Source organism: Myodes glareolus, chromosome 8 (assembly GCF_982192425.1).
Source record: "Myodes glareolus chromosome 8, mMyoGla1.1, whole genome shotgun sequence".
In the NCBI taxonomy this organism is placed as follows: domain Eukaryota; kingdom Metazoa; phylum Chordata; class Mammalia; order Rodentia; family Cricetidae; genus Myodes; species Myodes glareolus.
In genome coordinates, this window is record NC_142033.1 from 31990208 (window position 1) to 32001967 (window position 11760).

The 11760-nt window shown below is 43.4% G+C and overlaps 1 non-coding gene across 1 annotated transcript; it reads left to right on the top strand.

Annotated features, from left to right (window-relative positions):
• Positions 1–3397: 3397 nt before the first annotated feature.
• On the top strand, positions 3398–3501 carry LOC125387660 (U6 spliceosomal RNA). Its single transcript, XR_007227943.1, has one exon. It is a non-coding gene; the product is annotated as a U6 spliceosomal RNA (small nuclear RNA).
• The last annotated feature ends 8259 nt before the right edge of the window (positions 3502–11760 follow it).

An 11760-nucleotide genomic window follows, 5' to 3' on the forward strand; every position in this document is an offset into this window, starting at 1 on the left:
TATTCACAAACACATATGCACACAGCTGTTAAAAACTGATAAAGGTAATGCTAGCTCAGTCGGCAGAGGGCTTGACTGTCTTGGTTTAAACACTGGGTTTGACATGGCATTAACCCAGCATGGACCACAGGTGTGCAGGCACAGACTTGCAATCCTAAACAATGGACAGAGGGTAAAGAGAAAAGGAGAATTGGAAGTTCAAGGTTGTTCTTTGCTAACAAGTTCAAGGCCATCTGGGGTGTACAGGAAACTGTGTCCAAAAGAAAAAAAGAGAAGGAAGGGAGGAAGAGAGGAGGGGAGGGAGGGAGGGAGGAAAATTCCCAGCAAAGCTTAGTGTAGAGGTGCTGTAATCCCAGCACCAGGGAGGCTGAGATAGTGTGACTGAGGAAATCAGGGTTCCCTTTGGAGGAGTCTCATTAATAAAAGAATTTAAGGACAAATTCAAATGGAAAGTCGAGGACAATCTTATTTGAGCTGAGAAACAAAAACACAGCCCAGAGTAGGCAAGCTGAAAACCCAGCAGTTTCGTAGAAGAGGAAAATGGAGAGAAGACAGAAAAGGGCCTGAATGTGAGTCAGGAAGGCAAGGCGGTTAGTCACACACTGTGGGGAGGAGCTCAGAGAAAGTGAAATTCCAAGTGTTAAAGAAAGCATGCTTAGAAAAGAGAGAGAGGAAAAAAAAAAACAAAAAAAAACAAAAAAACAGGGGCTGGGTAGTGATGGCACAAGGGTAGTGAGGCAGAGGCAGACAGGCAGATCTCTGTGAGTTCAAGGCCAGACTGGTCTACAGAGCAAATTCCAGGACAGACTCCAAAGCTACAGAGAAACCCTGTCTCAACACAAAAAAAAAAAAAAAAGAAAGAAAGAAAGAAAAAGGAAAGGGAAGAGAAAGGAAAAAGAGAAAGGGGGGCACTGACTGCTCTTCCAGAGAACCTGGGTTCAATTCCCACCACCCACATGGCAGCTCATAGTTGTCTCTAACTTCTGTTCCAGGGGACCTGATGCCCTCATACAGATAAACCTGTACACAAAAACACCAATGTACATAAACTAAAAATAAATAAATTTTTAAAAAGAAAAGAATGAAAAGAGAGAGAAAGCAGTGCGGCTGTGGCTCTAAGGAAAATCTGGGAAGGAAAAGAACATTGTCTCGTTTAACAGGCTAATTATTTCTCCCGTCTCTTTAGCTTAGCTTAAGATGAATACACTGCTTTAGGCAACTAGAATTCTGGGTCACCACCCAGGCCAGAGAGTTCATTCTCTGGACCAGAAGGAAGCCATTTTCCCTTAAGGGGCCTCACTGCTATTTTGTCAGAAGGAGAATCGTTGGATGTTCAAAACCAGCCTCGGATACATAGAAAATACCAGGTCAGCCTGGCTTCATAGAAAGACTGTTTGCAAAAAAATGATAGCAACAACGAAAGGCAATTCCTGCTCCAAATCATCATTATTATAATAATGACATGAATTAAAGGTTATGTGCTATTCTTTGTGACATAGCCCGCAGAGAGGCTTGCCTATTGCAATCACCTACAGGACTGATTAACAGGTCATAACCCGTCATGGATATAACCTTTCTGCTTCCTGAGTAATTATGAAGTTCCATGGACGGATCCAACCGCCCGTACTACAAGACTTCTCTTTAACACAGTTCTTTCAGGCAGGTCTGTCAGTAGCCCCACAGCCAAAGAGGAAAGGAAGGCACTCATTCACAGGTCACCTGATTAGGAAATGGCAGAGCAGTCTTGGGACCCTGATAGCCTAAATAGCCTCTCTGTGGGCTGCCTGACTCTGCACCATGGTGCACTATGGTTTTGTTTCCAGCTTCATACGAAACTGCTTAGAACCAGCGGGCAGGACCACTTTGAAGCATCACCCCTATATCCCCCACAGCATCGAATGCTGGAGGAGAAAGATTTCCATATTCACTTACTATAAAACAACTGATTTTTTTTAATCTGTGACAAATGAAACAATTTGAAATCATGGTTGGTGATTTTGAACAAAGTTCTATATTACTTGTTTGTTTCCTGACAGGGTCTCCCTATATAGCTATGGATGTCCTGAAACTCACTATATAGACCAGGCTGACCTCAAACTCACAGAGATCCACCTGTCTCTGCCTCCCTCCAGGACTGAAGTTAAAAGCATGAGCCACCAAACTCCCAGCTCCTTTGATTTATTTTTGGTTTTGGATTATTATTTTATGTGTATGGATGTTTTGCTTGAATGTGTACCTAAATACCACATGTGTGCTCAATATCAAAGGAGTCAGAATTAAAATTACAGATGGGTATGACCCCCTCTATGCATCCTGGGAATTGAAACCAGGTCCTCTCCAAGAGCAACAAGTGCTCTTAACAACCCCTGAACCATCGCTCCAACCTCCAAAACTTTGTTGTTGTTGTTTTATTTTTTTATTAGATGCTGCATCATGGACAAAATCAACACAAGGGAGAGAGGATTGATGCTGGCTCACAGTTTGAAGGGGGTAGTTTGCCTTAGCAGAGATGTCAAGGCAGAGAAGAACTTGAGGAGGTTTGCTCGCACATTATCATCAATGGGTGAAGAAGCAGAGAGAGATAAAGGCTGCTGCTTGGTTTACTTTCTCCTTTTTTATTCAGCCTGGACCCCAGCCCACATCAGTTAATTCTCCCTGGAAACACCCTCAAATACCTGCCCAGGGATTTGTCTCCTAGGCTATTTTAAATCCTGTCAAATTTAAAGTCAAGATTAACTATCCCTGTATAATAATAGCATGGTACTGACGTTAAAACCAGAGACCTTACAGTTTAAAGATGTATACTGTGCTTATGACAAGGTATTTTGATGCTCGAGAATCACTCCAAAATTTTCTAGTGAGAAGAAGACGGGAGAAGGAGGTACAGAATGGGAGGAATGCGGATGGAGCAAGATTAGCCAAGTGGTAGTTGAAGCTGTGTGGGAGGCCTTGGGGGACATATATTACTGTGATGTTTGCCTTTATCCAAAATAAATGGTTGTGGGATCTTTAAAATTGTGGTTTTTGACCAAACGGAGAAAGCCATGGGAACAATCAGATGTGGGTAGCTAAATCTTTGCTTGCACCCAAGCCCCCTGACTGCTCTGGGTCCAGAATCATCCTGCCTGAAACTGAGAGGTTTGTCCTTGACACTCTCTGAGGTTCCATTCAGCTCTAAAATGTTAGCAGTCCTCATCTAGGGGAAAATTAAACAGAAGAAGTGTCGACCAATCACCTCTGCACTGGCCAGCTCAATCTCAGGAGGAATTGTAAGTTTATCCATACAGAAAGAAAGAAGGGAAGGAAGGGAAGAAGGAAGGAAGGAAGGCAGGCAGGCAGGCAGGGAGGGAGGGAGGGAGGGAGGGAGGGAGGAAGGAAGGAAGGAAGGGAAGTGACCATGCTCGCTTCAGCAGCATCTCTGCTACAACTGAAACAGTACAGAGAAAGTTAGCGTGGTCTCTGAGCAAGATGGCATGCAAATTTACTGTTTTCCATGTGTTTAAATTATCTCCCTCATGTCTGTACTTAGTGACCTTGGTAATAGATCACATAGACCAGTCATTAAAATAGAGTGAACCTTTATCTGCTTAGAAATAAAAGGAAAAAAATTATGATAGGCTTGGAACTAGGAAAACAATTCATTTCTTGCCGTCCTTCATGACTCACGTACCTGCTTACACTGTGCAATTCCTCACCATCTAATATTACCCTTTACTGGTCTCTTTTAAAGGCTACAATATACCGATGTCTTCATCCTTTTGGTGTACAAACATGTATACATTATAGTGGAGGATCCACATATGAAGAGAATATGTTTTTTCTTAGAAATTTCCGAGTAATCTCACGCTTTAAATCCATCCATTTTTCTACAGACTTTATTTTTCTATTCCACTGAATAATATTCCATTCTGTATATGTGCCACATTTCCACGATCCATTCATCTGTTGATAGATGTCCATTTCCTTATTGTCATAAATAGAACAACAATAAACATGGATGTCCAAATATCTCTGTTCAGATATGGAGTTTTTCTGGGTATGTGCCCAGGAGTAAAATAGCTGGGTTCATTAGTGGGTTGTTTTTTCCTTCCTTCTTTTCTTCCTTTCTTCTTCCTTCCCTCCCTCCCTCCCTCCCTTCCTTTCTTTCCTTCCGTGTATGTTGAATAAGTCTATAAAAATGTAATTGGTAGTAAAAGTGTAGAACCCTCCTTGCCTTCAGAGCGGTCATTCTAACTGTACAGAAGTTCACTGAGATGTTTAGAGTTTGGAGTTGGGCAAGAGTGTGTTTGTGTGGCTGCTTTAGTTTAGCGGTGTGGTGTTTTTATGTGTGAGTTTATCATAAGAAAGAGGTTTTTAAAAAGAAGGGCCGTGGACACCATCCTCCGTCTATCCCTCTTCACACCTGGAGCATGCCTTTGAGCTCTTTGTTCTGCCAGCAGCATAACTTTGGGCCCTTACTACCTCTCAGTCTTCTGGTCTGTAAAATGGGGTGAGAAGAGGACATTAACCACCTCCTAAGGCTATGACGACAGTCACACGAGTAAAATAATTTCTACAAAGTGCGGAGATCCGGCTGTGTCCAGCATATACTGAGCACCCAGTTCATGGCAGAGACATCTTTTCCTCGCTCCGTTTAATAGATATGGTAACGAACTGTGGCTCCGGAAAGATAAGCTGTTTGGTCAAAGTCTATCTGTTTTAATAAACAGCTATGCAGACATTTAAACGCCAGTTTCTGACCTTAAATCCAGCCTTGTTTGCACTCCAATTGTCCTCTAAGGGCATTGTTATGAAAAGCAGTAAAGGTTGACAGGTTAAGCGAGGCAGTGATCTAGGAGGATCTGGTAGCCCCGAAGAGTTCAACAACACCAAAAAATAAGTTAATGTTTGTTAGTAACACAAAAACTTAGTCGGCATCGCAGACTGCAGCCCCAGGGTTGTGGAGCCAGCCGGCCTCTCTCCCAGACAGCCTGGAGCCCCACAAGAGCTATGGGAGAGCACTGGGTGACTGGGAGGTAAATTACACCAGCCAGCGAGAGCCAGCCCTGCTCAGGGAAGCCGACTAGGGTGCTCTTTTGTTTGCACACTGAGAAGCTTTGTAACCCAGCACTCTGGCTGCTTGAAACAATCTCTACCTTCTGAATATACTAACCTCAGGTGACCAGGCACTTTTTTTTTTTTAATGTAGTTTGTGGCAAGTAATTTTCTCCCTCTCTCCATCACGGACCAAATTTTCTGTCTTTGTAGCTCGCCGTTCATCCTCTCAAGATTCATTTATTAGTATGTTTAGAGATTGTCTGTGCCTGGTAAATAAGAATGATGTGTTTGTCTACGAGAAGAGCAAGTATGTTTCATGGCCTGAGTTGTTAAAAGCAAAAAGGAGTTTATGTAAGTATGTGGAGGGTGATCTAAATGGGCTCTAAGCTAAGTTAAGCTGATGCCACAGAACTGTGGACAAGTCAGCAGGCTTTGACTAGGAGTAAAAAGAATCACTCTGTCCTACAGGCTCACGGGAAGGAGATGCACCAAACCGTCATTCTTCCTCTTTGGCTCAAAGGGTGAAACTGGGGGATGGAGAACAGGAAGGGAAGTTCAGTTCGCCTTGAATTTACTATGTAAATTACCAGGCTAGCCTTCAGCTCTCCATCCTCCTGCCTCAGCCTCCCGAGTGCTAGGTTCACAGGTGTGTATCACCACGTTCATCTTTCATTTGATGTTTAAACGCAAGGAACTGTCTTCTTTGGGGTTTCTATTGCTATGACATCCACCATACTCATAAGCAACTTGGGAAGGAAAGAGTTTATTGAACCTCAAAGATTGTGGTCTATCTTCGAGCAAAGTCAGGACAGGAACTCAAGGCAGAACCTAGGGACAGAACAGAAGCAGAGGCCATAGGGGAACAGTGCTTACCATGGCTTGTTCAGCCTGTTTTCTAATACCACCCAGAATCACAAGCCCGATGGTGGCACCACCCACTGTGAGCTGGGCCCTCCTACATTAGTCATTAATCAAAAAATGCCCCCACAAATTTGCCCACAGGCCAATATGATGGAGGCAGTTTCTTAGCCAAGTTTCCTCCTTCCCAGATACGTCTAGGTTTGTGTCAAGTGGACACAAAACCAGCCTGCCCAAAGACAGGCTTAATTATATTGCCGAGCCCTGAAGATAGGATTAGGGGTTCCTAGGATCTGTTTGGATGGCTGTGCCTTTGGCTCATTTGGTCTCCCTCCCCCATTACCAGCAACAGCAGAATAAACTGTTCTGCATTGCGAGTCTGCACTGTGACCTCCTTTCTGTCACATGGCCATGACAATAGAAGCTCATCACTATCTGCTAAATGAATGAAAGCTTGCATGAGTGGGGGAGGGCCTGATACTTCTTCATAATATACGCCCTGGTTAGAGCCATGACAGGGCAGAATTTTACAGATGTACTCGTGTAACGGTTCAAGGGCAGCGAGTTGAAAGCAAATCAGAAACTTCTTCGTGTTTTGTTCAAAGCCCCACTAACACTTCGACATGTATTAAATGTTAATAAGCAGCTATCTGGGTCAGTGGGTTAAGTAATAACTGTGGAGGAAGGTGAGAGGTGAAGAAATACACGGAAATTACATTCGAGGACAGCTTGGCTCACCAGAGCGAAACTTGGATAATAGCACGCTAGTGATTTAACCAGGCTGTCTGTCCCGTCCTCACACAGCGAGCTCGGGACGGAGACAAGGTTCTCTTTACTCAGGCAGCTGCAGGACCTGGTAAAACTCGGGAAATGTTGGGAAGCATCCAAAAGGTGGCTGACAGGGTTACAGGGTCACTATCTTCGCACAAAAGAAGGAGAGAAAATCACTGTGTTTAGAGAAAGTGTTTGGGAGCTGATTACACTTTTCAGGCCATTCTTTCTCTCCCTCTTGCATTTGACTTTTTTTTTTTTTTTTTTTTTTTTTTTTTTTTTTTTTTTTTTGCCGCAGCCTTATGAGTTCCAACAAAAGGAGCAAAGGTTGTTGTGAGGACAAAATTGCTGCTCCTGAAAGTAGTACCAAAGATGACAGTGACAACTAACCTTCTTTGACCATTTATTATGTACCAGATCAATCTTTCCCTTTTTCTTTCTTTCTTCTTTTCTTCCTTTCTGATTATTTGAGACGTGGTTTCTCTTCATTGACCAGGCTGGCCTTGAACTCCCAGAGATCCACCTGCCTCTGCTTCCCCGAGTGCTGGCATGAAAGGTTTGCACTACCCCTACCTGTCTCACAAGATCAATGCCCAAAGTCAGAGGTTTGGTAAGGGGGCTGTTTGGTCCCTCAGGGAACACTCGGAAAATCCATCTGGAGCATTTTGAAACGCCAGGACTAGGACAGAGGGGAACTGAGAGCGGATACAGGCATTGAGTGGATAAGTCAGGGACACTGCTCAACTTTCCCCCAAAGCACAGGACAGTCACCTATTGCAAAGAACTGTCTGTCCCCAGCACCTTCAGTTTCAAAGGTGATGAAGTCTCCTGTTAGCGAATTTCCTCCTCCTCCTCCTCCTCCTCCTCCTCCTCCTCCTCCTCCTCCTCTCTCTCTCTCTCTCTCTCTCTCTCTCTCTCTCACACACACACACACACACACGTACACACACGTACACACATGTACACACACCTTGAAGATTATTGTTTTTATTTGCAGATATGAAAACCGAGGTACAAGGTCAGTAAGAAACTTACTCTGAACCTCATGCCAGCAGAGTATCCTGCGTCCAAAGCTGGCTGACTCCAGAGCCCTCACCCTAGGGATGGACTGTGTGTGGACACAAGCAGGCAACCTCTGACCAAGTCTTTGCTTTTCACATTAAATAACATGCCTCTTCACGACACCTTCCTCGTGTCCACCAACGTCCCCTTCTAGGGACTTGGCAGCAGATGACTTCAACTCTGCCTTCTTTTGCTCAAAATATATTTTCCCATCCCTGTGAAAAATAAATAATAATAAATAGAAATTAGATTCAAAGCGAAAATGTCAACTCTGTGCCACCTTTCCCAACTAAAACATCCTGACATTAGCTTATTTTTATTAAGATAATATTGATCTATAATTAGGAATAGTAATGTTTAATAAAAATATTCATAAAGGAGTTCATGAGTAGTTCTCCAAAATAATAAAAGTATTATCTAGATAATGAAATATCAAGTTCAGTCTTTCCTTTGCCGTGGATGTTTTGTGGCTGTCCTGTGTTTCGTGGGAAGTTGAGCAGTGTCCATGGGCCTGGTCCACTCACTCAATACCCACATCTCTGCCCCATGTCCCCTTCCTTCTGACAACTCAAAAAGTTCCAGGGCATGCCAGATTTCACTGCTTTCTCCAGCTGTGCATACTGGTGAAAGAATGACCCACATTATGTGAAATTCATAAAACAGTTCGATATCCCTTGCCAACTGTCACTTTGCATATTCATAGGAAGTGGACATCTAAGGGATGTCTCTACCAGAGCAGAGTTCTAACCCCCAAAAGACACTACACACAGTTCTGATTTTATTTTCTACTAAGGAGCTCTCTTTTTCCTTCAAAGGACAGTCATTGCTAGACATTACTCCCAGATCACCTGTTTCTGTCCGGCTGAAACAGGTTCCATGTATAATGACCAGCTTCAGCAGTACAGAGAAGAGCAGGATGTGAACACACTCCGTCGTTACCCGCAGGGAGTCCTGCTTCATTTACTTCCCCATAGCCGATCACAGTCGGATTGCTCACTGGCTACTACAGATTGCTTAAGAGTTTCCCATTCCGCACTCGGGAGACAGAGGCTGGTGGATCTCTGTGAGTTCGAAGCCAGCCTGGTGTACACAGCCATTTCCAGGACAGCTAGGGAGACAAGTGAAACCTTGTCTCAAAAACAAGCAGAAGGGGGGGGGGGAAGGGAGGGAGGGAGGGAGGAAAAGTACTTTCCATCACACGTGTCTCATTCAATCCTTAAACAAATGTGGTTAGTTTTTGATATGTGGTTTATCAAAGAAGTATATTTTCTTCTCTTTCTCTCTTTTGGTTTTCAAGACAGGGTTTCTCTGTATAACAGCTCTAGCTGTCCTGGAACTTGCTCTGTAGACCAGGCTGACCTCAAACTAACAGAGATCCACCTGCCTCTGTCTCTGGTGTGCTAGGATTAAAGGCTTCACCACTGCCTGGCTTTTCTCTTTTCTTTTCTTTTCTCTTTCTTTCTTCCTTCCTTCCTTCCTTTCTTCCTTTCTTTCTTTCTTTTTGTATATTTATCTACCTCCACTTACCTTCTATGTATGGAGGAGAGGCAAGTCTACTCCAACTGAGCTATGCCTCAACCTTATAAATTCAATTGGAAAATAATAATGATTTGAGGATTAGGATTAGAGCAGAGTGGCTAAGAATTACCTAGCATGCTCAGTCTACGTGTACACAGTCAGCCCCTCCCATATCTATCCCTTCAATTAAAGAAGAAAGAAAAATCACTTTACTGGGAGGTGTATTGTTGAAGCCTACCCTTAAGTTCACATTCAAGAATGCCATTAAACAAAATAGAAATTAATCAATATTTTGCATTTTGTAAGATCAAAGATAATGACAAGCCCAGGTTAGAAACTTCAAAATAACTGATTCTTCCCTCTCTCCCTATCCCAATCATCCTCACCTCTCTAGTGAATGCTGGACACCGTGGTGACAGCTGTCTGATTAAAATAAAAATGTGATAATTTTGATGCCTTGCTCAAAAACCTTAAACAGTTCACTCTTTTTTTTTTTTTCTAAGGGAGGAAGGCTTTATTGTGACTAACAGTTACGGGAGGGAGGCATTGCATCATAGCAAGGAAGTCTTAACAGCAGGGACAAAAAATTCACTCTTATCTAAAGATAATGTCTAGGTGCCTTGGGACCCTTGACACTTGGGACCTTTCTGCTTTGTCTAAAAGCCTCGTTTCTTGCCAGTTCTTGCTTCTTTTAACTTCTCCCCTCTCCCATGAAGCTTTAGCTCCAGTCCCGGCAGACCTGGATGGGGTGTTGCCGATTGCCAAAGTCTTCTGCGTAAATGTTCTTTACTTCTTCACCCCTCAACCAAATCAACGTTCCAGGCCCAATCACAATGCTACCATGCCCAGTTATCCACAGCACACTGCTGACCTCTCAACAATAGTCTACTTTAAAGCGTCCAGATGCTGCCCAGGAGACGGCTCAGTGGGTAAATGTGCAAATTCCTCAAGCCTGACTACCCGAGTTTGACTCCTCACCCTTACAAAGCTGGACACAGTGGCGCATAGCCGTAATCCCAGTGCTTCTACAGAGATAGTCGAGGTGGAGAGACTCATCCGGAAGCTCGTGGGCCAGCTAGGCTGGAATACACAGTACAGCAGCAGAAACAAGAGAGACCGTGCCTCGGCATGGAAGGGAGAACCATCCAGAGAGTTGTCTTCTGACTTCACACATGTGTGGTATGCTTCCTTACATCTACGTGTGTGTGTGTGTGTTACAGTGCCTATTTTCCTCACACAGAGATATTTAAATATCTTCTGCTATTTTATAGGCTCAAATTTTATCTTTCTTTTCAAACACAGCATCATGGGGTGGGAGAGATGGAGCTGCAGTTAAGAACATTTGCTATTCTCCCAGAAGACAGAATTTGGATGGCAGCTCCCATTCCAGGCAGCTCCTAACCTCCTGTGACTCCAGCTGCAGGGGATCCAATGCCCTCTTCAGGCTTCCATACACATATATGTATATATGACAAGCATGCATGTCATAACATATCCACAAGCACACATAAATATAAATGAATCTTTTTAAAAATTAGAAGATGGAGAGATAAACTTGTGATTAACATAGGCTTCCAAAAGACCCGGGTTTAATTCCTAGCACCTACATGGCATCTGTAACTCCAGTTCCAGGGGATCCAGTGCTTCCTCTGGTCTTCATGAACGCTAGGCACACAGTGATACACAAACCTACACGCAGGCAAATACCCTCACACATAAAATAAAATATGAATTTTAAAGAAAACGGAACTTCAGTCTGATAGTGGTTGCCTTTAATTTCAGCACTTGGGAGGCAGAGGCTGATGGATATCTGAGTTCAAGGCTAGCCTGGTCTACAAAGTGACTTCCAGGATAGTCAGGGCTACACAGAGAAACTCTGTCTCAAAAAACCAAACCAAACAAAAACAAAGCATCAGACCCATAATTGTAGATCCACAAACAGCTTTGTTTAACTTAATGTTCATCAAATATGCTTTTGACACACTAACCTTGGAAAGCTCAATGTACTGTCTGTACCGGTCACTCCTGGCATGTTGCATATGCTGAAGGAATTCAGACTGAAGAGGTATGATAAATCCACTCTGATTTGGTCAGTGTTCTGGTTAATGAGACATAGTCAAGAGTCATTTGAGAGGAGAAGTTGAAGAATTATATAGATCAGGTTAGTCTGTGGACATATCTAAGAAAGATTATCTTGATTATTAATTAATTTAAGAAGACCCAGCCCACTGTGGGTGCCACTATCCCATGGTAGGTGGTCCTAAGTTGTTCAAGAAGACTAGCAAAGCATGAGCCAGTGAATGAGCCAGAAAGCAAGTTAATGAGCAGAATCCCTCTACGTGTCCTGCCTCCACGTTCCTGCCTTGATTCCTGATCCTGACTTTCTTCAATGACAGATTGTGGCCTGCAAGCGTAAGCCAAATAAACCCTCTCCTCCCCAAGTTGATTTAAGTCATGGTGTTTTATTACAGAATGGAACTAGGACTAAGGATCTCTCAGGTAGCTGTGAAGTAG